General features: G+C 43.7%; 1 long non-coding RNA gene across 2 annotated transcripts in view; it reads left to right on the forward strand.

Annotated features, from left to right (window-relative positions):
- Nucleotides 1–778: 778 nt before the first annotated feature.
- Nucleotides 779–26,671, forward strand: part of LOC147367808 (uncharacterized) — a 33,531-nt gene continuing 7,638 nt past the window's right edge. Inside the window, exon 1 of one of the 2 annotated variants that reach the window (XR_015169322.1) lies at nt 779–877. This is a non-coding gene — a long non-coding RNA (uncharacterized LOC147367808). Of the gene's footprint in view, nt 878–24,151; nt 24,405–26,671 lie in introns of those variants that run through there. The other variant, XR_015169323.1, reaches the window with a different exon arrangement.

The raw sequence follows: 26,671 nt of genomic DNA on the forward strand, positions 1-26,671 counted from the left end.
AGCAATCTTAGGCAGAGCCCAGGGTATCAGCAGTTCCCTCCCCCAGCCAATCCTTCTTTTTCTGACTCAAGGATTCACAGGCTCAGAAGGATTTCATAGATTCTGGAGGTATATTTGGTTCAAATCTTGGGTCTCCTGTGTTTCTTGGTCATTGTGAAAAATACAATAGAACACTATCAGTAAAGGACCAGCGCAAGGCTGCGTTCACTCACGTCACTCGTCAAGGGTGTAATTCTAGACTTCTCCAAACGGTTAGAGTCCTACCAGCTCTTAAGGCCTTAAATAGTTCTAACCAGCTTCCTTCCCCAGCCTCAGATCAGGCTACCAAAATGCTCCACTGAACCATCAGATTTCACTTCGTCATAGTCACAGAAATATAGACTTGAAAAAAAAAATTTGTCATTCAACTTTAGTCTATATTCTACTATCACACCACACACCTGCAGTTCACTGTGATTTAGTATAGTTAGAAATCCCCTAGTAGTCTTATAAAATAGCACACTCTGTATCTTAGGGTAAGGTGTAGCTTTCAAGAGTCATTTCCAGGGTGCGGTTCCTTATTTACTGGTCACAGCCGCCCTTGCGTGGGTGTCTGCTCTAGGGGGTTTGGTTCAGCTGCGGTGGCTCTCTTGCTGAGGTCAATCTGAGGAGATATGCGTTTTTTCTATCATTGGTGACATTTAGTACATTCACTCTGTTGTGCAACCATCACCATTATCTAGTGCAAAACACATTTATCTCCCTAAAAGGAAACCTTGTACCCATTATGCAGTCAATCCCTGTCTCCTCTCCCCCTAGTCCCTGGCAGCCACTAATTTGCCTTCTGTCTCCATGGATTTGCCTATTCTGGATATTTCATAGGAATGGAGTCACACAGGTAAGAGCTAAGGTTAACCCCATCTGACTGAGAGGCCCCCAACCAATCAAGGGTCCCCAGGCTCACTGGCCCCATCACAGTCTGACTGTCTCCAATGACTGATTTTTTCAGATGAGGAAAGATATCTCCCCGGGTTGCTTATTCAGTGATTCTGTGGGTTGAAACCCCAGTTTCTCTCTTCTCTGGGCTTCTCCTGACCCAACCTGACCTTCCATATTGAAGCCAACAGCTCCAATATTGCAGTGGGGTCATTCTGCTATAAGACCTGAGCTCTCTCATGGTATTTAAAGTCAAAGAAGTAGATGTAATTTTTTGAGAAATGAGTGTAGGATAAGAAGAATGTCTAGGACAGAACTCTGAGTAGTTCCAACCAAAGAAATTAGATAGAGGAGTTGTTGATAAAAGAAACCAGGACAAAAATGATCAGAGAAGTAAGAGAAAAATCCAGGACTGTGACATGTCACAGAAGCCAAAGGAAAGCATGTTTTCAGAAGAGAGGTGTCAATGGAAATCAAATCAGCTGAGGACTGAATGACCAACTTCACAAGGGCGGTTCTGATAGATGCCTCAGCTGGAAACCAGGTCAACTGTGGGCTGCAGGTGGAACAGAGGTTGTGGCGGTGGAGACAGTGAGGGGATTCAATATTCTCGAGAAGTCTGGCTGTAAAGAAGAAAAGAAACAGTGAGTTGCAGCTTGAGAGGAGCATGGGGTCTAAGGAGGGTTGTTTCAGGGGCTTTCTTTTTGTCTGAGGCATGAAACAAAAGAACATGGTTTCAGGTTGATGAGAGTCTCCCAGAGAAGAGAGATTTAAGATGCAAGACCTCACATTGTGGCCCTCAGAAGTTAGAGGATGGAGCCAGGACCCACAGCCACTGAGAGTGGATCTGCTTCAGCCATGAGAGCCTGAGGACAAGACCCAGACACAGGGTCTGTCCAAAGACCTGGAAGCAGGGTGACCCCTGGCAGTGACAATGGGAAGTAGCAAATGGCAGGTGGAATGCCATGACTGGCCAGTCCTGGCATCAGAAGGACTTCTGATTGTGGTCTCAGACAAGTAATTGGTACAGAGCCAGTCAGGCTGTGTCAACGGCACCCTCAGGGACTCTCTCACAGCTGTCCCAGCAAGCAGACAAAGCCCCTCTGTGAGAGGCTCGAATCATGTAAGAGACAGTAATGAGTGGAAAAGATGGATTAGAGAAAGAGACAGAAAACAGGATTCCTGTTTCCCAAGCTTGGATTCCCACCCCATCTGACAGAGGGGACATCTCTCAGATGGAGTAGGCTCACAGAGGTGGACCAGACAAAGAGGGTGATCAAAGTAAGTGTGTGGTCACATTCGAGTTCATGTGCCTGACATACAGTGAGGCCAAACAAACCTAACTTCAGAATTCGGACCAGAGAAGGATTTATTGCAGGTGCTGAGCAAGGAGAACCAGTGGTTTATGCTTTAAAAAGGCCTGAATTCTCCAGTGGTTTTCGGGGAAACATTTTTAAAGGCAAAATTTGGGAGGACTTCCCTGTCAGTCCAGTGGTTAAGATTCAGTGCTTCCGATACAAGAGGCACAGGTTCAGTTTCTGGTCAGGGAATGAAGATCCCACATGCCGCGTGGTGTGGTCAAGAAAATTTTTAAAAATAAAAAAAAAGGCAAAATTTGGGGGGCAGGCTCCTGGGTGTGTGACCTTCCTCTGATTAGTTTGTGGGGAGGGAACAGCGTAGTGTTCCAAGAATTTCAATCATCAGTCTTCTGGTTCCAACCAGTCTCGGGTCGACATGCTTGTGCTCAGCCTGAAGTTACCATCCTCCACCTGAGTAGAAGCCCTAATGCATAAAGAAGAATTCAGAGGTTTGCATCAGATTGAAAGGGAAAGGGAAGTCGCTCAGTTGTGTCCGACTCTTTGCGACCCCATGGACTGCAGCCTACCAGGCTCCTCCGTCCATGGGATTTTCCAGGCAAGAGTACTGGAGTGGGGTGCCATCGCCTTCTCCGATGAATGAGTCTACCTATTTGTAAAAATGTGACTGATGAAAACAGTGCAATCACTAGGTTATCACACTGTGCGATTTCAGTTGTCAAGAGGGAGCAACTCAAAGGACATCACACAATCTATAAACCAGCTGGAAGGAGCCATGCAGACTTTGCCCTGCCAAACCCTTTCAGGGCGATGATTAGACAAGTCCTCATAGATGATATACAGTGTGCAGAAGCGCTGATCAGAATCAGGTTTGCCATTTGCATCAGATTGTTAGGCATATATATCCCTTGAGGATGAACCCCAGGACCCTCTCCCATGCTCAGCTATTGTTTTCTGACTATCCTTTTTGTTTCTGCATTCTCTCACTCCTCTAGTTATTAGTAACTATTTGAATCTACCCTTTGGAACTCAGGGATGGTCAAGAAGACTGAAAGCCTTTTTTTCTACAAACAAGATATGGGGGACACAGAAAGCCTTTTGGATTCAGGAGAGCCCCATGGGGTTCCGCTAAATTTCAATCACCCTCTTCTTTGACACTCCTCAATTTTGAGAGGAATGGGTATTGGACAAGAAAGGAATGTGGTTTGGATAGAGAGATCTCATAAATTTGACAGAGAAACTCGATTTTTGGTTGGGGGGCTTGGTTTCAAATGCACAGAGCATGATTCACAGGAGGAAGTACAAACAATATCTCAGCTATTTAATGTAAATAAATATGGAGGATTTTGAATCATGAATTATCCTGTCTCTGCAGGATGTACATCCTGAGATTTGTTTGGCCTCTTCAGGAGAGTTGGCTCCATTCCTAATGAGATTACATGAAAGCCAGGGACAAGCCAGAGCAGAGAGGGAATTGTCACATCACCTCTGATAAAGTCACCTTATCCATTGTGGCTCTAGTGACTGGGCACCCAACCCTGAAGCATTCAGAAAATGTTGAGGGGTAGCTGCACATCCCTGATGGCCAGTAGTGGAGACAGAATTTGAAGCTGGTTGAGTTGATTCTTGAGCGATAGTTTGAGCATTCTTTGGTATTGCCTTTCTTTGGGATTGGAATGAAAACTGACCTTTTCCAGTCCTGTGGCCACTGCTGAGTTTTCCAAATTTGCTGATATATTGAATGCAGCACTTTCACAACATCATCTTTTAGGATTTTAAATAGCTCAACTGGTATTCCATCACCTCCACTAACTTTGTTTATAGTGAAGCTTCCTAAGGCCCACTTGACTTCACATTCCAGAATGTCTGGAAACAGTGACTGACTTTATTTTTGGGGGCCCCAAAATCACTGCAGATGGTGATTGCAGCCATGAAATTAAAAGACGCTTACTCCTTGGAAGGAAAGTTATGACCAACCTAGACAGCATATTAAAAAGCAGAGACATTACTTTGTCAACAAAGGTCCATCTAGTCAAGGCTATAGTTTTTCCAGTAGTCATGTATGGATGTGAGAGTTGGACTGTGAAGAAAGCTGAGCGCCGAAGAATTGATGCTTTTGAATTGTGGTGTCAGAGAAGACTCTTGAGAGTCCCTTGGACTGCAAGGAGATCCAACCAGTCCATCCTAAAAGAGATCAGTCCTGGGTGTTCATTGGAAAGACTGATGTTGAAGCTGAAACTCCAATACTTTAGCCACCTGATGCAAAGAGCTGACTCATTGGAAAAGACCCTGATGCTGGGAAAGATTGAGGGCAGGAGGAGAAGGGGATGACAGAGGATAAGATGGTTGGATGGCATCACCAACTTAATGGACATGAATTTGGGTAAACTCCAGAAGTTGATGATGGACAGGGAGGCCTGGCATGCTGCGGTTCATGGGGTCACAAAGAGTAGGACACGACTGAACTGAACTGAATTGAGTTGATTCTTATTCAGGATGGCTTATTGACCTTAGACTCAGCTCCTGTACTCAGGAAATTTATAAGAAATGCACGCAAATTACCATAATGGAATCAGTCCCGAATATTCATTGGAAGGACTGATGCTCAAGCTGAAACTCCAATACTTTGGCCACCTGATGTGAAGAACTTACTCCTTGGAAAAGACCCTGATGCTGGGAGGGATTGAGGGCAGGAGGAGAAGGAGATGACAGAGGATGAGATGGTTAGATGGCATCACCGACTCGATGGACACGAGTTTGAGTAAGCTCTGGGAGTTGGTGATGGACAGGGAGGCCTGGCGTGCTGCAGTCCATGGGGTCACAAAGAGTCAGACACGACTAAGCAACTGAGCTGAACTGACCATGTGTCTTAGAGTCCAGTGGGGATTTACAGAATGGAGAAATCACATCAAAACTTTAATTTGGGAGAAATGGTCCTGCTGCCCAAAGAAAAACAATCAGGATATTTGAAAGCATGTTTCTTCTGAAAAAAAAAAAAAAATCTCATTAGGTGGACCTGCAAGCAGAAAAAACAAAGTTAGACTTCTAGGGATAGAGAGGAAGGTAAATGTTTGAGTTGAGATCTAATGGTAGGATTTGGATATTCAGAGATGGAAGAGACCTATGGGCATTATTTCCAAAGCAGGATCTGTGAAACAAAAGCCAGGAAGGCCTCTGAGATAAGAATGAATTTGTAACACAAACCTGAACGTGCTACAAAGAACGTACTGTCTATCTACTTTTCATAAAATTACGGTAGGTATGACATCAATGTCATCATCCCACTATATTCAGCTTTGAGGAAATTAAAGGTCAGTGATTAAGAGGGTTCTTTTCCCTCCCCACCTTCCAGTCCCATCCCCACTCCCAGAGCTAATGACCTGGACTCATGATGTAAAGCAAAACATTGAGGAGCATCTCTGGTCATTGATGTGTCTCAGGGACCAGCGAACGGTTTCTGCAAGGGACCAGAGAATAAATTTTTCAGGCTTTGCAGGCCAGATGAGACTGTGTCACAACCACTCAACTCTGCCATTGTTGACTGAAAAGAGCCATAGACAATAGGTAAATGAATGAACTTGGTTGTGTTCCAAAAAGACTATTTATAAACACTGAAATTTGAGTTTCATACTATTTTTATATGATAAAATATTCTTCTTCTTCTGATAGTTTTCAAATATTTAAAAATAAAAAAATGTTCTTAATTCATAGGTCGTACAAAAGCATATGGCATGACAGGTTTGACCTCTGATGTAATCCCTTCTCTACATGGTTTCCACCAAGATGCTTACACAGATTCTTAAAGTTGGGTGGCCCAGTTGCTCCATGAAAATCTTCCAGGGCTGCGAGCCTCGATACCCAGAGTCCAGGAAGACCTTCCTATACTTAATATGGAATTGTCATCTTCCTGAGGTTCTGTGGAGGATATGCCACAGAGTGCGATTGCTTACAAAAATTACAGATATCTCCTCCTTCCCTTGGAGAAAAATCTTTGCTGTTCCATTGCTAATGTTGTAGCCACGCGTTCCGGGAAACAAACTCACTCAGAAGGACAATGCAGATAGTGGAGTGCAGTTTATTACACCGTGGGCCCAAGGCAGAGTCTCCTCTTAACCAAGGACCCCGACCAGTTTTTGTGAAAACTTTATACACCCTAAGTGTACTTGCTCAAACCCACCTCCCCAGATTCCTTGAAACTAGTCTGGACAAGGTAAAAGAGAGATATGATCAAAGTTAACCCATGATTCATGTATCACAAGACTAGATAAACAGTGGGTATTTATCAATAGGTCTGTGGTCATATCCTGATAAACATAGTGGAATTTACCACTTTGTTCTGTTACAGAGATAATTAGCATATTCTTTTAGGCAACGGGCAGTGCAAGTACAAGTCCTGAGGCTCTTTTATCTGGGGGTCTGGTTTTCCATTGGTGTGCCACTTCTATAGACACCAGGCACAAAGTTCAGAGTCCATTGGGAGGGTGACCACGCGTGTAGCCTAATGTTCACAGCCTGGCCTAAGATGGAGCCCAGCTCTGTCTGTTTCCTCCTTCATCCCCCTCTCTTGATGCTCTTAACTCATATTATAAGCATCACTCATAGGGATATATTGCACCCTGGCTCTCCGACCGCCAATTTGGGAGAATGACATCAACCTTCAGTTTACAAAGTTCAGAATACATTGTAAAATTCAGGGTCCACAAAGCAGAACTATCAAGGCAACTATAACAATGGTAAATATAGTTTTCCACCAATCGCCCTTCACCCAAGATAGGAGCGAAGTCCAGAAAGGAATGTTTTCATTTGACATTGCTTTTACCTGGTTTTTCATGCCATCTAAAGCAGTGGATACGTTGCCAGAAAAGTCAGGAATGCAAACACAACATTCAACCTTAATTACAGCACAGGTCCCTCCTTGAGCAGCTGTGAGTATGTCCAAAGCCTTTCTATTTTGAATTACTGCTTTTCTCATTTGGATTTGCTCTTCATTTAAGGCTTGGATGGCTTTTGTTCTATCTAGGAGGGCCTGTTTTGTGAAATTAGTCAAGGCCTCTACTTTAATCATAATATCTATTGTCCCTATAGAGGGTACGAATAAGGCAGCAATATACTCATACCGTTGAAACACAGATCTTGTCCACCTAGCATGTAAATAAGGTAGATTTACCAGGGCTTGTTGTAGGTTAGGCTTTTGTTACACTGGCATTTATATCAAATGTAACCCTATGACTCGAGTCTATTGACTATAGGTCTGGCTTACGCCCAGAGAGCAGGAAGAGATTATGATTGTGTCCCAGAAAAGAGCAGAGTGGTTTAAAATCTCCTTGGCAGAGCAGTGACAGCCACCAGGGAAGTCCATCCATCACAGACAGAGGCATAGCCCCACATACCCAACAGTTGGAGGTATTGTGAAGTCCGCGTAGGAATGTGCACGTTGATGATACCAAGCATCAGGAGTTGATTATGCGGCTTCATCCTCAAGAGGCTCGGCCAGGATCTTCTTTTCCTTCTTCTTAAGGATGGTCTTAGTCTCTCGAGGGTTGGCGGGGTCCCTCTGTGCAGTCCACTCAGTGTTTTCTGGGTCTGTGTGGTATGCTCTCTTCACTGTCACATGATGGATCCAAGGGGCAACACCTGCAACTTTAACTGCAGTAGGGGTAGTTAGAATAACAGTGTAAGGGCCCTTCCACCGAGGGGCTAGTAAATCAAGTTTCCAATCTTTGACCCATACTTGGTCACCAAGCATAAACTCATGAATCTGTTCCCCAAGGGGGAACGGCACCCTTTCTTGTACAAACTTAGTTACCTGATTTATTACCTTACACAGTTCCATCTGCTGCGAAATCCTATTCCCCCCTTACCTGAGGCAAATTTGTTGACACCTATTTTATTATGGAAGGGGGCCTCCCATTCACAATTTTGTATGGAGGGACTGTGGGGTCATCCTGAGTCTGAGCAGAGCCGTCAGAAGCAAGTCCACCCAGGAGCAGTCAGTCTGTATGATCCACTTGGAGAGTCTCTTGAAGTGTCCCGTTGGTTCATTCCACCATCTCAGAACTCTGGGCCTATATGCAGTGTGCAGTTTCCATTTGATGTTTAAAGTTTTGCTTACTTGTTGTACTAAATCAGCTACGAGAGCCGGGCCATTGTCTGAACCAACACTGGTAGGAAGTCCAAATCTGGGAACTATTTCCCTAAGCAGGCACCGGGCTACTTCTGATGCTCTTTCAGTCCAAGTAGGAAAACTTCTACCCATCCCGAGAACGTACATACCATGACCAGCAGGTAACGGTAGTGTCAGTGAGATTTCATTTCAGTGAAGTCCACTCCCAGGTGTTCAAAGGGCAGCGTGCCTTTCAGCTGAATACCTGAAGGTTTTTGTCTGAACACCGAGAGGCAGCATTTACCTGTGAGCAGGCAGCATGCCTAGGTGGGTCGCTTGGTGTGTTTGGCTTACCAGACTGTGTGCCAGCTCCTCCAGTACCGATAATTTACCACTTGGCAATTCCCACCATCCCTTTTCAGTCTTGATGGCCCCTTCCGCTTTGGCTAACCTGACAGCCGTTGTCCTTGTTTTATCAGGCTAGTGCCATCAGTATATAGGACCCAACTAGGGTGTGGAACCTTGTGTCCTTCTTTAAAACAAACCCCAGATACCTTACCTCCTCCTTGCAGATCTGTGCCTTCTCCTTCGACACCCAGTAACCTGCTTCCATCAGCAGCTGGGGCAGTGCTTTTGTCCCTTCCCAGCATTTTTCTTTGGTCTTGGCAGCCAGCAGCAGGTCATCCACATATTGTAGGAGCCAACGTCCATACTCCTCCGGATGGAATGAGTTCAAGTCAGAAGCCAAGGCTTCCCCAAAGATGGCTGGGGAATTCTTAAACCCTTGTCGGGGAGTCCAGGTGAGCTATTGTTTGGTGCCCCTGACTGGATTTTCCCATTCAAAGCCAAAGATGGGCTGTGACGCTGGGGGGAGGTGTATGCAGAAGAAGGCATCCTTGAGATCTAGGCAAGTATAAACTTTAGTCCTCAGTGGGAGGAGGTTAAGTAAGGTATAGGGGTTTGGAATAATGGGGTGTAAAGTCACAGTAGCCTGGTTGACTAGCCTGAGATCTTGTACAGGCCTGTAGTCCTGTCCCTCTTCCTTTTTGATGGGCAGGATTGGCGTATTCCAGGCCGACTGGCACTCTACTAGAATGCCCGCTTGTTTCAATCTATCGATGTGGGGCAGTATGCCGGCCCAGGCCTCTATCGGTAGCGAGTACTGGTGCTTTCTAACCAGGATGGTGCCTGGTTTGAGTTCTATTATCACTGGGGCTTGATGTTTAGCCAGCCTGGGGCGAGGGGCTGGGGGGGGGGGGGGGTGTTGTCTTCTGCCCAGACCTCAGGGAATAATTGAGTTAGCTCTCTCTCATGCTCTTCCAGCCCACCAGGTTCTTCCTTCGGAGGCTCATGCAACCTCCACTCATCTTGTAGCGGGGGGTGGGGTGCGGGGGTGGCGTTATTGAGAGAGAGAGCAAATAAGTCATTGTGCCCATCCAGAAGGTGGGCCTCTCCTCAGGGGAGAAAGTCACTTGTGCTCCTAGTTTGGAGAGCAAATCTCTTCCCAGTAGGGGTACTGGGCACTCAGGAATGTAGAGGAATTCATGAATCACTTAGTGCCCCCTCATCTCACATTTTCTGGGCGGGCAAAGACGATTTAATTATCTCTTCTCCTGATACCCCAGTTACAGCAGTAGTCTTTTTGGACAGTGGTGCCACAGGTTTTGTTACTACCGACAGTTCTGCTCCTGTATCCACCATGAAGTCAAGTCTTGGTCCCCTACTTTCAAGGTTATCATGGGCTCTCAGCGACCTGATATCTCTGAGCCCCGGCAGCCCTATTTAATTTCCAAGTCAGCAAGCCCCACCACTGCGGGAGCGTCCTCTTCCTTCCTTGCCTTGGGGCATTCATTCTTCCAGTGACCAAAACCTCAGTAGTGGGCACACTGGTTTGGCTGTAATGGGGCCCGGGGCCTCCGTTGGGACCGGTTGAAGGACTGTCCTGTCCCTGGGGGCAGATGAGATTTTCCGGAGGGCCCGAGACAGATTTTCCCAGAGCAGCAGCTAGCATTGCAAATCTCCTGTCTGTTCTCTTTGGTTCCCTCCGGCTCTCTGACAGAGCGCAGTCTCTGCTTAATTCCAACATCTCCCTCCCCTTCCTGTCAGTACTCGCCAGGAGAGGTGGGTATAGCTTGGGCGGTTCAGCTGGAGCCAGATCCTGGAAGTGTTGGCCAGAGGCTTCTGCCACCGGGATCAGAGCCCGCCGAGCTGGGAGCTTTATGACCTCCAGGAGAGCTGGCGGAGGAGCAGCGGCTGCTGCAGGAACTTCACCTGGCCTTGGATTGGGCATTAAGGCGGCCTCCGGCCCTGGTGAAGCACTGGGCTGGCAGGCACGTCGTCATCTTGGATGGGGGAGGGGCAGGTCATCCTCGTCCAAATCCTCTCAGATCCCAGAGGGAGAAGGAGGATCCGCGTGTCTTCACCTGCTGGTCAGCAAGTCCAAACTAGAACACCACGTGGTCCAAGACTGTTTCTCCCTTAAAGTCTGTTCTGCCTTGGTGGGCTTGATCAGGTGCGGATGAAAACATAGATAGATTAAATATCCCATGTCCCAGGCTGTCTCCGGGAAAAGCCAATTCATACTCACTTATGTCATAAGGGATTTGATTTAGGTCATACCTGAATGGTCTAGTGATTTTCCCTACTTTCTTCAATTTAAGTCTGAATTTGGCAATAAGGAGTTCATGATCTGAGCCACAGTCAGCTTCTGGTCTTGTTTTTGCTGACTGTATAGAGCTTCTCCATCTTTGGCTGCAAAGAATGTAATCGATCTGATTTCGGTGTTGACCATCTGGTGATGTCCATATGTAGAGTCTTCTCTTGTGTTGTTGGAAGAGGGTGTTTGCTATGACCAATGTGTTCTCTTGGCAAAACTCTATTAGCCTTTACCCTGCTTCATTCTGTACTTCAAGGCCAAATTTGCCTGTTACTCCAGGTGTTTCTTGACTTCCTACTTTTGCATTACAGTCCCCTATAATGAAAAGGACATCTTTTTTGTGTGTTAGTTTTAAAAGGTCTTGTAGGTCTTCATAGAACCATTCAACTTCAGCTTCTTCAGCATTACTGGTTGGGGCATAGGCTTGGATTACCATGATATTGAATGATTTGCCTTGGAAATGAACAGGGGTCATTCTGTCATTTTTGAGATTGCATCCAAATACTGTATTTCAGACTCTTTTGTTGACCATGATGGCTACTCCGTTTCTTCTAAGGGATTCCTGCCCGCAGTAGTAGATATAATGGTCATCTGAGTTAAATTCACCCATTCCAGTCCATTTTAGTTCACTGATTCCTAGAATGTCCACGTTCACTCTTGCCATCTCCTGTTTGACCACTTCCAATTTGCCTTGATTCATGGACCTGACATTCCAGGTTCCTATGCAATATTGCTCTTTGCAGCATCGGACCTTGCTTCTATCACCAGTCCCATCCACAGCTGGGTATTGTTTTTGCTTTGGCTCCATCCCTTCATTCTTTCTGGAGTAATTTCTCCACTGATCTCCAGTAGCATATTGGGCACCTACTGACCTGGGGAGTTCCTCTTTCGGTATCCTATCATTTTGCCTTTTCATACTGTTCATGGGGTTCTCAAGACAAGAATACTGAAGTGGTTTGCCATTCCCTTTTCCAGTGGACCACATTCTGTCAGAAATAGATTTAAGTGAGAAATTTAAGATTTAAGTGGAAGTGAGAAATAGATTTAAGGGACTAGATCTGATAGATAGAGTGCCTGATGAACTATGGACGGAGGTTCATGACACTGTACAGGAGACAGGGATCAAGACCATCCCCATGGAAAAGAAATACAAAAAAGCAAAATGGCTGTCTGGGGAGGCCTTACAAATAGCTGTGAAAAGAAGAGAAGTGAAAAGCAAAGGAGAAAATGAAAGACATAAGCATCTGAATGCAGAGTTCCAAACAATAGCAAGGAGAGATAAGAAAGCCTTCCTCGGTGATCAGTGCAAAGAAAAAGAGGAAAACAACAGAATGGGAAAGACTAGAGGTCTCTTCAAGAAAATTAGAGATACCAAGGGAACATTTCATGCAAAGATGGGTTCGATAAAGGACAGAAATGGTATGGACCTAACAGAAGCAGAAGATATTAAGAAGAGGTGGCAAGAATACACAGAAGAACTGTACAAAAAAGAGCTTCACAGCCCAGATAATCACTATGGTGTGATCACTCACCTAGAGTCAGACATCCTGGAATGTGAAGTCAAGTGGGCCTTAGAAAGCATCACTACGAACAAAGCTAGTGGAGGTGATGGAATTCCCGTTGAGCTATTTCAAATCCTGAAAGATGATGCTGTGAAAGTGCTGCACTCAATATGACAGCAAATTTGGAAAACTCAGCAGTGGCCATAGGACTGGAAAAGGTCAGTTTTCATTCCAATCCCAAAGAAAGGCAATGCCAAAGAATGCTCAATCTACCACACAATTGCACTCATCTCACACACTAGTAAAATAATGCTCAAAATTCTCCAAGCCAGGCTTCAGCAATACATGAACCGTGAACTTCCAGATGTTCAAGCTGGTTTTAGAAAAGGCAGAGGAACCAGAGATCAAATTGCCAACATCCTCTGGATCATCGAAAAAGCAGGAGAGTTCCAGAAAAACATCTATTTCTGCTTTATTGACTATGCCAAAGCCTTTGACTGTGTGGATCACAATAAACTGTGGAAAATTCTTCAAGAGATGGGAATACCAGACCACCTGACCCGCCTCTTGAGAAACCTATATGCAGGTCAGGAAGCAACAGTTAGAACTGGACATGGAACAACAGACTGGTTCCAAATAGGAAAAGGAGTACGTCAAGGCTGTATATTGTCACCCTGCTTATTTAAGTTATATGCAGAGTACATCATGAGAAACGCTGGGCTGGAAGAAACAGAAGCTGGAATCAAGACTGCCGGGAGAAATACCAATAACCTCAGATATGCAGATGACACCACCCTTATGGCAGAAAGTGAAGAGGAACTCAAAAGCCTCTTGATGAAAGTGAAAGTGGAGAGTGAAAAAGTTGGCTTAAAGCTCAACATTCAGAAAATGAAGATCATGGCATCTGGTCCCATTACTTCATGGGAAATAGATGGGGAAACAGTGGAAATAGTGTCAGACTTTATTTTGGGGGGCTTCATAGTCACTGCAGATGGTGATTGTAGCCATGAAATTAAAAGATGCTTACTCCTTGGAAAGAAAGTTATGACCAACCTAGATAGCATTTTCAAAAGCAGAGACATTACTTTGTCAACAAAGGTCCATCTAGTCAAGGCTATGGTTTTTCCAGTGGTCATGTATGGATGTGAGAGTTGGACTGTGAAGAAAGCTGAGCACCAAAAAATTGATGCTTTTGAACTGTAGTGTTGGAAAAGACTCTTGAGAGTCCCTTGGACTGCAAGGAGATCCAACCAGTCCATTCTAAAGGAGATCGGTCCTGGGTGTTCATTGGAAGGACTGATGCTAAAGCTGAAACTCCAGTACTTTGGCCACCTCATGCGAAGAGCTGACTCATTGGAAAAGACTCTGATGCTGGGAGGGATTGGGGGCAGGAGGAAAAGGGGAAGACAGAGGATGAGATGGCTGGATGGCATCACTGACTCGATGGACGTGAGTTTGAGTGGACTCTGGGAGTTGGTGCTGGACAGGGAGGCCTGGCGTACTGCGATTCATGGGGTCGCAAAGAGTTGGACACGACTGAGTGACTGAACTGAACTGAACTGGACTCACTTATGTATCCCCCTCCTTCTAGCCTGAAATTCAGAGGGGATCAAGAATTTCACAGCAGATGGGACACCTCCTGCGGGAGGGCAGAATATGAGCATACAAGGACCAGTTTCCTATCCTAAAAATCCCCTGGCGATCGCTGGTAATAATTTTCCCTGAGACGGTGTGGACACACCTAAATGACCTTCGCAAATTCCCTCCCTAAGCCCTAGCATGCTCTTCGACCTGTGTACCAAACAATCGCCGCCTGCCTATTCCAGGGTCCTGTAGGTCCCGGCTCTTTCTAGCCCCTCCCAAAGGGGTGATCAGGCCCCCTCTTCCACCCTGCCAGGAGGGTTCCTCCTCACTTGAGCGCTCAGTTTCCCTGCTGCTGTCCACTACCTGCTAACATGAAAGGTCCGGGCGTTGAGAAGCAGAATCCTTCCAGAAGGGCGAGGCACCTTCCCCCCTCTAGAAGATCCAAGTCACAAGGCTCAGAGTAGTCCCAAATGGGACTTGTCTCCTCAAAGTGAGGCGTTTCCTGGCCAATGCACCAAATGTTGTAGCCACGCGTTCCAGGAAACAGACTCACTCAGAAGGACAATGCAGACAATGGAGTGCAGTTTATTACACTGGTGGGCCCAAGGCAGAATCTCCTCTTAGCCAAGGACCCCAACCAGTTTTTGTGAACACCTTATATACCCTAAGTGTACTTGCTCAAACCCGCCTCCCCAGATTCCTTGAAACTAGTCTGGACAAGGTAAAAGAAAGATACTATCAAAGTTAACCCATGATTCATGCGTCACAAGACTAGATAAACAGTGGATATTTATCAATAGGCCTGTGGCCATATCCCTATAAACATAATGGAATTTACCACTTTGTTCTGAGGTAATTAACATATTCTTTTAGGCAAGGGAGAGTCCAAGTACAAGTCCTGAGGCTCTTTTATCTGGGGGTCGGTTTCCCATTGGTGTGCCATTTCTATAGACACCAGGCACAAAGTTCAGAGTCCATTGGGAGGGTGACCATACGTGTAGCCTAATGTTCACAGCCTGGTCTAAGATGGAGTCCAGCTCTGTCTGTTCCCTCCTTCACTAAGAACTCTATTCCTCAAGCCACTCTACAGATCCTTTCCGTAGCATAATGTGCTCAGTTCTTCAGGGTAAATGGAGAAAGCCAGGAAGGGAGGTGACCTGTAGACTACTTTTTCTTTAGGCCCTACAGCAAGGGAGCACAAAGCTACCTGTTGGAATGCCAAGTAATGTACCAAGAAAATAAAGATGGATATCTTAATAAATTATCCTGCCTAGGACCAGAGTTTACTAGCCCAGGAGCAAGTTCAGGCCTCTACATTACAAACTTAAAAGACCAGACTGTGCCTTCACAGCTCCGTGGTTACTGGTCTTGGATGCCTTCAGAAAACTTCTGAAAGGAGGTCAGGTGACAAACAGGAGAGGTATGTGGTTTCGCCTTCCCTGGGTCACAAAGCTCCACTGAAGATGATTCAAGGTCTAGCTTGGCAGTAGTTTACAATCACTTTGACTAACCACTGATCCTATCAGCCGCCCACCTCAGGAAGTCCTAGCATATCTGTGGTACAAAGAACAAACACCAGCTAATTTTTACTTTCCCCACAAAAGTTTTTGTTTCCACTTTGGGTGAATTGTTTAAGGTCTGTAAGACTTTAGCCATAATTCCAAAATCGAGAGGTCAATTTTTTGGTTCTGAAATCGTCTCCAATCCCCCAGTCTAAAATGGCCTCTTCTCTTCTGATCTCCAAGTGTTGCAGGGAGAAGCCAGTTCTGACTACATGTTGGAACTGTTTCTTTGACTTGCTTCTCATTGCTTTTATAATTACAGTCATACATAATGGCTTGCCTCAGAGGACCCTGCCCCTCTGCCTGACTGTTAAACTAAAGTGTCTTTGGTTAGCTCACAGGGAGATCATCTGACTCTGCCCTGTGAAAAGAAGAGAATAACATGTGCTTTCCTTGCGGCTGATCATTCCTGGAGATCTTTTGCAAGCTTGAAGTTCCTCTCACTTCCCCACTGCCTCTCCCTCTCTATTCTGTCTTTTGACTTTAGTTCCTCAATGCTTCTCCCTGGCTCTATGAAAGAATCTGACATCCAGACCCTGGCAAAGGTGGTTATTTTGAGACATTAGTCTGCCATCCTCTGGGCCAGCCAGCTTTCCGAATAAAGTTGTATTCCTTGCCTCAACACCTCATCTCTCAGATTCACTAGCCTATTGTATGGCAAGCAGAGGGAGCTTGGACTCTGTAACAAAAGCACACGTGATGTCCACATCATCATCATCCCCTTGGTGAATCTCAGGCCCCTATAGTAGCAGAACTGGCTTCAAGAATGGTTCCTACAGCCACTTGCTCCTTAGTAAAATGACTGGGCTTACTCAAAAAGAATGTTCTCCACACAAGGCAATTTGAGATAAGAAAAATCATCCTTGGAGGGTAGGGAGTGGGTGGACATCAAAACCAGAAAATGCAAGACGTTTGCTGGGAAATCACTCTTGTAAAGAGTCCACAGAAGATAGGAGTCTACTGCCCAGACCTTAACAATCATTCTCTCAAGTGTAAACCATCAACTGGGTTGATTTCTCGTTCCTTATCCATACACCCATCAACCTTTGGGGATGAGCTCATTTTTTTATGTACACACACATCAAACAGGAAAGACTCAACCAAGACTTATTAAATGGGTGAATTAATGGAAGTCACTTTCAGTAACTGAGCCAATATTTGCCTAATTTCTCCCCATAGATCTAGAGAAAGGACATTTTATAATATATCCCTATCATTCCACAGAGTTGTATAAATTCCCCTGGCTTTATTATTTTTTTGAACTTGAGAAAATGATTCTTAAGTTCAAGATGACTGATACATATATGCTTTCAAAACAGGAAGAAAGAGAAAGGAGAGGTGACAGCCTTCACTGAACCCTTTATCAGTAAAATAAAAGGCTTCCCAGAAACTCCCCTCTTAGACCCTGCTCCAGCTTAATTGGCTAGAACTGTGTCCTCTGTCCACCCAGCGTAACAAAGGAGGTTGGAGCCTTGCATCTTCACTTCTCCTGCCTCTAATGAAAAGGAGATGGAGGAGTAGGAGGAGTCAACCTGAAATTCTGCCACAAATAACTGAACAATTTTGAAAATTTAAAGCACTGAAAGGGAAATTAGCTCTGTTCTCTACTAAAATACGTTATAAAGCCACAGGAAGGCAATCAGACTGGTACATATAAGATTTAACAGAAATGCATAGGGAAGAAGGAATTAGCCCAGATCCTAGTATATGTAACAACTCAGTATATGATTTATTAAAAATTTTGCCCTTCCGTCAGCTGGATGATGAAGTATGCTGGCTGCTGAGCAAATTTGCAAGACTAAATTGGTCACAACTATTGTTGGAGGGAAAAATAACCCAGGAGAGGAGAACTCACCATTTACTACATGGAGAGACCAGATCCCCTCCTCCCTTTTAATTGACAAAGTATGAGCAGAGGCTGCTCATGCTAGCTTCCAAGTGATGGTTGAAGACCCCAGAGTCTTCAGTCTACCTCCCATGCAACACGGTTGAGTTTTTCAAGAAAATTGAAGTGGGACCTAGAACAGTGGGGACCTCAGAGAGGACTGCAAGAGGAAGTGGGAAGAATAAGCTCCAGAGAATTTAAGGAAAAGAGGACTCTGTGTGAAACAGTTTCTGGAGGTGGTAAGGACTTGCCTCTTAAGTTATGTTAGAGAAACAAGTCAACTGAAGAAAGTCTCAGTTACTGCTTTGTGATAGTAAATTTACTATTCACTGATAGATGTGTAAGTATCCCATGACACGCCAGCATGTGTTTGGTCCATGGGAAAACTCTGAGCAGAAAATTCTAGGACAGGGAAAAGCAATCGTTATTATGCCATTTTATTGAACTCTGGTAGAAATGGTCTCTAACGGTCATCAACCCCATTTTGGGGATGATGATGGTAAAAATAATAACCCACAGCTAACATTTCATCAGCATTTAGTATGTGCCAGCATTGTGGATTATGTAATTTAATCCTCAAAACCACTCTATGGAATTCAGAATTCTGCTGTTGCCCAAGCTTTATTTATTTATTTTTCCAGATACTGAAGCTGAATATGTTAAGTTAATCACTCAAGACCACCCAACAAGTAAGTGGTGAACTCAGGGTGCAAACATTGGTGGAGACGACTCCCCCGGTGGCCCAGTGTTTAAGATTGTGTTTAAGATTTAAGGTACTGTCAATGCAGGGAGTACAGATTCAATCCCTGATCAGGGAACTAGGATCCCATGTGCCATGAAGTGAGGCCAAAAAAAAAAAAAAAACAAACCTTGGGCTTACCAAGTGGCTCAATGGTAAATAATCTGCCTGCCAATGCAGGAGATGCGGGTTCAATCCCCACATCATGAATATTCCCTAGTGAAGGAAATGACAACCCACTCCAGTATGCTTGCCTGGAAAATCCCATGGACAGAGGAGACTGGCAGACTGCAGTCCAGGGGGTCACAAAGAGTCAGACACGACTTAGTGATTAAACAACAGCATACAAAAAAGAGTCTCTAAAATTACTGATTCAGTATTAATTAAAAAAAAAAAAAAAAAAAAAAACCTTGCTGGAGAGACTTCATGCTCCTAACCCTTGTCCTGCTTCATTCAGCAGAATCACAGCTGGCAGTGAGAGATGTGAAACTGATAGCAGCAGAAACAGTTCTCCCTGGAACAAAAGATTATGAGGCTAAATATCCTAATTTCATTCTTCCTTCCCCTTCACAGGTTAATAAGAAACGCCTGCTTGTGTTAAAACAAGGACCACTGCTACATTCAGAATCCACCCAGAATTACACTGTTTGAAGCACTCTGCCAAGTTCAGGGTGGAGCAAATGTTTTCTAAATTCCTCATATTCAGTATGGAAAGCAAACTTCCCTATCGTTGACAGAGAATTATAGCTTAAAGAATGCTTCCAGAAATCTCAGAGAATTTAAAATGTGATTTATGACACCCTAAACCTTGAAAACCATGAAAGTGGCACACAATAGTAAAATGATGGACAAATAAATCTGAAGCAAATGCAAACTAAATACAAGTGGAGAATATAGTCATTATTTTAGATAAAGTAGGATTCAAAAAATGGGAAAAGGCATATAATTTATCATTGATATTTAGTAGTAGTGTTAATCACTCAATCGTGTCTGACTCTGTGATCCCTGGACTATAGCCTGCCAGGCTCCTCTGTCCATGGAATTCTCCAGGCAAGAATACTGGAGTGAGTAGCCATTCCCTTCTCCAGGGGACCTTTCCAACCTACAGATCAAACCCTGGTCTCCCGCATTACGGGTAGATTCTTTACCATCTGAGCTACCAGGAAATTTGTCATTATATTTAGTAGTTATTATCTTTTATATGGGGCCTTCCAGCTGCTGCTAGTGGTACAGAATCCACCTGCCAATGCAGGAGACGCAAGAGATGCTGGTTCCATCCCTGGGTTAGGAAGATTCCCTGGAGGAAGAAATAGTGAAAGTCTCTCAGTGGTGTCTGACTCGATGGACACGAGTTTGAGCAAGCCCCGGGAGTTGGTGATGGACAGGGAAGTCTGGCGTGCTGCAATCCATGGGGTACAAAGAGTGAGTCAGACACATCTGAGCGACTGAACTGAACTGAAATGAGTGGCCTATACAGTCCATGGAATTCTCCAGGCCAGAATACTGAGGTGGGTAGCCATTCCCTTCTCCAGGGGATCTTCCCAAACCAGGGTCTCCTGTTAACCCATTCTAGTATTCTTGCCTGGGAAATCCCATGGGTATAGGAGGCTGGCGGGCTACAGCCCATGCTGTTGCAAAGAGTCAGACACAACCGAGCTTCTGAGCACTCATCTTTTGTATATCAAATAATATGACATCAACACACGTAAAGTAAAAATCGCTGGAAACTAAGAAAAGCATGACAAAATATAATAAAAATGAGAAAATTTTAAGTATTTCTACCATGTGACAAATCAAACCTGCCACAATAGAAAAAGAAGCAAGGAAAAGAGGAACTGAATAATAAACAATAAGATAAAGATCAGTTCAGAAGGGTATGTTGTCTGCGAGATTTGTTTCAGGACTCAGCCCTGCAAGTCTAACTTCAGACCCCATACGTCTCTCGTTGACACTGAACACAAGCAAAGCTACACCAGAAGCACTTTCACATGTATGTCTACATACCAGTGTCTCTTTCTCAGAGATAGATGATCATATGCGAGATTTGAAGCTTCCCTGGTGGCTCAGACGGTAAAGCGTCTGCCTGCAATGCGGGTCGATTCCTGGGTCGGGAAGATCCCCTGGAGAAGGAAATGGCAATCCACTCCAGCACTCTTGCCTGAAAGATCCCATGGATGGAGGAGCCTGATAGGCTACAGTCCATGGGGTCACAAAGAATCGGACACGACTGAGTGACTTCACTTCAAATATGTTTTTAGTTGTAATGGATAGAGCTGGATTGCATTCCTAAAAATTGCAGCAACTCATATGCCTGCCATATCACTGGTGTTTTTATGTTTTGCCAATCAAAGTGAAAAATGGTTCTCATAATAGCTTTAATTTGTATTACTCTGCCTTCCACATTTACTGGTCATTTGCATTCGTTTCTCTATAAATTGCCTATTCAAATCCTTTACCCACTTAAAATCTAGTTTCTTGAGGGTTTTTGCTATCAATTTGTAGGAGCTGCTTGTATATTAGGATATTAAATCTTTATTATATGTTTTATAATATAAAAATATTATAATATTTATAATATTTTTTTCCAACTTGTCATTTGCAACTTTGATTATGACTTTGGTTTTGGTGTTTTTCTGTGTACAAAAGATTTTATTTCTTTATTTTATTTTATTTATTTTCTAATTGGAGGATGACTGCTTTACCACATTGTGCTAGTTTCTACTGTACAACAATGTGAAAAAAAACAAAATCTTTAATGTAGCCATCCACATCTGTGTTTTCTTTTATAAATTCTGGGCTTTCTGATTTACTTAAGAATTCTCTTTTCAAAGTTCATGAATAAAGTCTTCTAAATTTCTTCTTTTTTTCACATTGAAAGTTTATATCCATCAGAGATATATTAACTGTATGTATTGTGTGAGGAAGAGGTCCAACCTCATTTTCCTCATTATGCACAGCCAGCAACAGGTGAATGCTTTCCCCACTTAATTTAAAAGCCACCTTTGTCCTGTGTTAATTACTCACATGCTCTCAAGGTTATTTCTGGACTCAGCTACCTTTCTCCCATCTATGTATAGATTCTTATGTCAAGTACACATTGGGGTTTTGGTTTGTTTTTTTTTTAATATCTCTGAGTGTTCCATTCTTCTCTTTTTCTGTTTTTTAAATTGGCTGCAAAGGGTCCTTCCTAGTTGCAGCACTCGGGATCTTTGCTGTATCATAGGGGATCTTTTGTTGCAGTGCTCAGGATAAGTAGTCGCGTCACACCAGGCTTAGTTGTTCCGATGACTGTGGGATTTTAGTTCCCCAACCAGGGATCAAATCCCAGTCCCTGGTATTGCAAAGCAGATTCTTAACCATTGGACCACCAGGGAAGTTCGAGTTTATCATCACTGCTTCAGAGAATTTTAAATGGTATTAACAGATTAGGCAACATGAAGAGAATCTATTGAATTTGGATTTTGACCCCCAAAACCATTGATCACTCTTGTGAGTGCAGTTGCCATGGAGATACGGAGATGGAAATTAGGTATGATAACATTTATGAAAGAGTGGAAAGTACAGATTGTGCTCTTGAAGAATGCAGCAGTGACAGGATGGGAGAAGGTGGTATGATGGGTTGAGTGGAAGTGGGGAAGAAGAAAATGTTTTAAAGCCCAGGGGAGATTTGAGTGTTTGTGGCCAAGAATAAAGGAATCAATTAGAAAGAGACTAACTGATGACTACGGATATATATCTACCAAAGAGTTATAAACATCCTTAAACTTCTTCCCCAGAGAAGGCAATGGCACCCAACTCCAGTACTCTTGCCTGGAAAATCCCATGGACAGAGGAGCCTGGTAGGCTGCAGTCCATGGGGTTGCAAAGAGTTGGACACGACTAAGCAACTTCATTCACTTTTCACTTTCATGCATTGGAGACGGAAATGGCAACCCACTCCAGTGTTCTTGCCTGGAGAATCCCAGGGACGGGGGAGCCTGGTGGGCTGCCGTCTATGGGGTCGCACAGTTGGACACGACTGAAGCGACTTAGCAGCAGCAGCACCAGCAGCAGCAGCAGCAAACTTCTAAAATATTGTGATTATCAGAAAATAGTGTTAGTTAGTTTCATGCTCTGTATAATGTATACTGCCATTAAGGTTTGCTACAGTCTTAATTCAACGTTAAGCCCTAAATTAAAAGAATGAATGAATGAATACATAAAATAAATCAGCTGTATCCTCCCTACTGGTGAAAACAATAATGAAGTTAATTTTTTTCTCTATCAAGTATGATTCTGAGGACCAACCCTGGGAGAGGAATTTGATGGAAGGAGGTATCACAGGAAGTCTGTTTCCTGATAACCAAGGTTCCAACAATGGTTTTACCTAACATTTGCCTGTTTCTTTTTATTCTATTCTAAGCAGTGCGTGCTTGCTCAATTGTGTCCAACTCTTTGTGACCCCATGGACTGTAGCCTGCCAGGCTCTTCTGTCCATGGGATTTCCCAGACAAGAATACTGGAGTGGGTTGCCATTTCCTTCTCCAGGGGATCTTCCCAACCCAGGGATCAAACCCACATCTCTTGCATCTCCTGCATCAGCAGGCAGGTTCTTTACCACTGAGCCACCTGGGAAGCCTGTTACAAGCAGGATGGGGGCTAAACCTGCACCCTGGGCGCTAGGCAGCAGTTTCCAAACTTGTCTGCACATGAGAATTACCTATGGAAATTAAAAAAAAAAAAAAAAACAACTCATCCAGGTGGCACTCCAGGCCACTTAAATCAGAGTCTCTTGAGACTTCCCTGTATTTTTTTTTTTTTAAAAAGCTTCTCAGATGATTCTAATATGCAATGAAGCTTGTGAACCACTGATCTGGGGCTTGGAATCAGCTGACCATGTAATGCTGTTTTCCAAAACTGGGACATGTGAGTTTTGGCAAGGTCTAATGTGAACAAATATCAGAGACATATGACCAAGATTGTGTCATGGGGCAGGATATATTCTCTGTAAGCCAGTTCACTTAGAGTGTCCTTCAAAGAAAATGCTATTGATACCTTGAATGGGGGTGCTTTCCAAATGGGTTTTGACATGAGCAGGAATCAGAGTGTTTGCATAAAGGGGTGTTTTCATCACTGTGCAGAAAAAAAAAGGCTTAAATATCACAGGAAATGAAAAAGAAGCTACTTCTGATAAGGAGTTGAATGTGAGAATTTAATTCTCAAGAGCAAGAAAAGAGTCATTTGTTTTATAGTTTCTCAGGAAGCAAACATTTATTTTTCAACTCCCCCTGCGGTTGAAATGATTTTAAAACAGTTGCCAAGAGGCATTTAAAAATTAACTATACTACAAATTGTTTTGACATACAAGCACCTAGAACAAACATATATTCACAGCCACCTTAAAAATCAAAGCTTCCAAAACTAAAATTACATTTAATGGGAAACAAAATGAGTTTTACAGAAATTTGAAGAAATGGAAAGCTAAGGTGTCATGCTGACAGCTGAGAAGCAAAAAGAAATATTTGCTAGTGTTTTTTATTTCCTGGGGTCAGTCTTTTTGCAGTCTCTTAACTAGAGAACAGGAAATTGAGTGCTGAGTTTATCACCCAGAGAATCCTCTGAAAATGAGAGAGATTTCCACTTTTATGTAATTGAGTGTACACAAACAATTTCTGAGCTTAAGATTTTTTTTTTTTTCTTCTTTTGCCACACTGAGTTTCAACCCCTGGACCACCAAGGAAGTCCCCAAGCCTAAGATTTAGAGTACAAAGACCGAGGTTAGAACTCCAGCTCTGCTAGGTACTTGTAGGTGACCTTGGATAATGATTAAACTGATTCTAAACATCAGTTTTATCATGTTTAAAATGGGCTTCCCCAATAACTCCACAGATAAAGATTCTGCCTGTGATTCAGGAGACACAGGAAACTCGAGTTTGATCCCTGGGGTGGGAAGGTGCCCTGGAGAAGGAAATGGCAACCCACTCCAGTATTGTTGCCTGAAATAGTCCTTGGTCAGCGGAGCCTGGCGGGGTACAGTCCATGGGGTTGCAGAGTCAGACACAGCTGAGTACGAGCAAGAGAAGTAATAATTATCGTGATAACGATCCTTAGATGCCTGCAATGGGCCTTGTTACAAAGTGCGTAATTCCACGCCTAGCACAAGGTAAGTGTTCAATAGCTGGTGCTCATCCGCTGCTGCTGCTGCTGCTGCTAAGTCACTTCAGTCGTGTCCAATTCTGTGTGACCCCATAAACAGCAGCCCACCAGGCTCCCCTGTCCCTGGGATTCTCCAGGCAAGAACACTGGAGTGGGTTGCCATTTCCTTTTCCAATGCATGAAAGTGAAAAATGAGAGTGAAGTCGTTCAGTTGTGTCCAACTCTTAGTGACCCCATGGACTGCAGCCTACCAGGCTTCTCCGTGCATGGGATTTTCCAGGCAAGAGTACTGGAGTGGGGTGCCAGTGCCTTCTCTGCTCATCCCACTAGCCATATCTTATTTATAGACTAAGAGAACCAGAGAAATGCCCCTCTCTGTCACTATCTGATACATAAAGTTCATATGGAAACAGCTAAAATGTTTTGACTTTAATAAAAAGACATGGAGTGGGGCCCACTGTGGAAGACTGGGGTTGCCAGCTGCCTGTCTTTTTAATGGAAATTTTAAGAGATATTTATAAGAAGTGTTTACTAAACTAATCCCAAAACTCCAATCCCTTGGGCATTCTGGGATTTTTTTGGGGGGGGAAAGTGCAGTCAGGTTGAGATCACGTGAGCAGACAGAGCTGGGAACTGGGCTCTGCCCTGGGGCTCATGGTCTGGCATGAGGAATGACTCATGTAAATTAATAAATTGAGTGATATTTTGATATTAATTTCTCATTTAAATACTTTCTTCTTTGCAATCAACCTCTATTTTTTCAATCTTGTAACTTGATTGAGGCTTCCAATGGCTAAGTCAGAGATCTCTCTTGGTAAATGTCAATATCTTTTGATATTGATTTCTAATGTAATTCCACAATGATAAGAGAACAGATTCTGTATGATTTCAATGCCATTAGACCATGAAATTTTTAAACCTTATGTCCCTGGATATGTTTCAGTATCATCTAGGTAATAGTCTATGGGAACTTGAATAGAATTTGTATCCTACTGCGGTGTGAAAAACTGTATAAATCTTAATTATGCTGAATTGGTTCATAGTGCTTTTCAGGCCTACTATATCCTTCTGCTTTTCTGTATATGTGCTGTGTGCTCAGTCTCTCAGTTGTGTCTGACTCTTTGCGACCCCCACGGACTGTAGCCCACCAGGCTCTTCTGTCCATGGGATTCTCCAATCAAGAGTATTGGAGTTGGTTGCCATTTCCTCCTCCAGGGGATCTTCCCAACCCAGGGATCGAATCTGCCTCTCTTATGTCTCCTGCATATGCAGGCAAATCCTTTACCACTACTGCCATCTATTCATTCTAATAATTTTTGAGAGTTTGATATTGAAACTCCAACTAAAAATCTTACTTTATCTGCTTTAAAAAATTTTTTAGTATACAGTGAAACTATATGTAACTTGGTTCTGCATTTTCCAAGTCTCCTGTAAATGTTATTATGCATTCATAATTTAGAAAATAAAAGAAAAAAAAGAAATCGAGTGATTTCAGGGGGGAAAAAAAAGACACATGGTTTCATTTAGAGAGGCCCTATTCTGCACCTTCACTCTGACCGCTCAGCTGGGACTACTCTCCTCCTGAAGTACTGTCCCCGTCTCTCTTGGTTACCCTAGTGCACTATCTCCACTAAAAACTAAAAATACACTGAGTATAAGCTATTAGTTTACTGTTACATTTTCCAGATTCCCTTGAAGACATAAGCATCTCCCATCAGCATATCAGCTCATGCTGGCTTTCTCCTTGATCTCTGCTGCCACCACCACTTCCATAATGCAAACTCCTTTATGTCTCATATGCCCCATCTTCAGGGCCACCGGGTACTGCCCTCTGGGACATGCATTATTTCAATACCATTTTCCCAGTCTTTCCTTCTGCCCTAGACTCCTCCATCAGTTCATGGCCTTTCTAATAATTTTTCACACTCCAAATATGGGAGGAATATCATCATTACTTCATTTTCTTATGTTTTAATTTAATTTTCATTTTATATTGGAGTGTAGTTGATTGACAATGTTGTGTTAGTTTCGGGTGTACAGCAAAGTGACTCACTTATACCTGGGATTTTACAAGCACCTAAATCTCAAACTTTTCAAATATTGCTTCTTCTCCATTCTCCTTATTCTTCCGGTAACTGAAAGTGAGGTTCAGCTGCTCACCACCCAAAGCCAATAAAGATTGCTGGAAAGGAAAGTTTGCTTTATTTTGGATGCTGGCAACCAAGCAGTGGGGGGAGTGTGGGTGGATGCGTGTCCAAAGACCAGCTCCTCCCC

Source organism: Bos grunniens, chromosome 8 (assembly GCF_055505025.1).
Source record: "Bos grunniens cultivar Pamir isolate PY7600 chromosome 8, Bosgru_T2T1.0, whole genome shotgun sequence".
Taxonomy (NCBI): domain Eukaryota; kingdom Metazoa; phylum Chordata; class Mammalia; order Artiodactyla; family Bovidae; genus Bos; species Bos grunniens.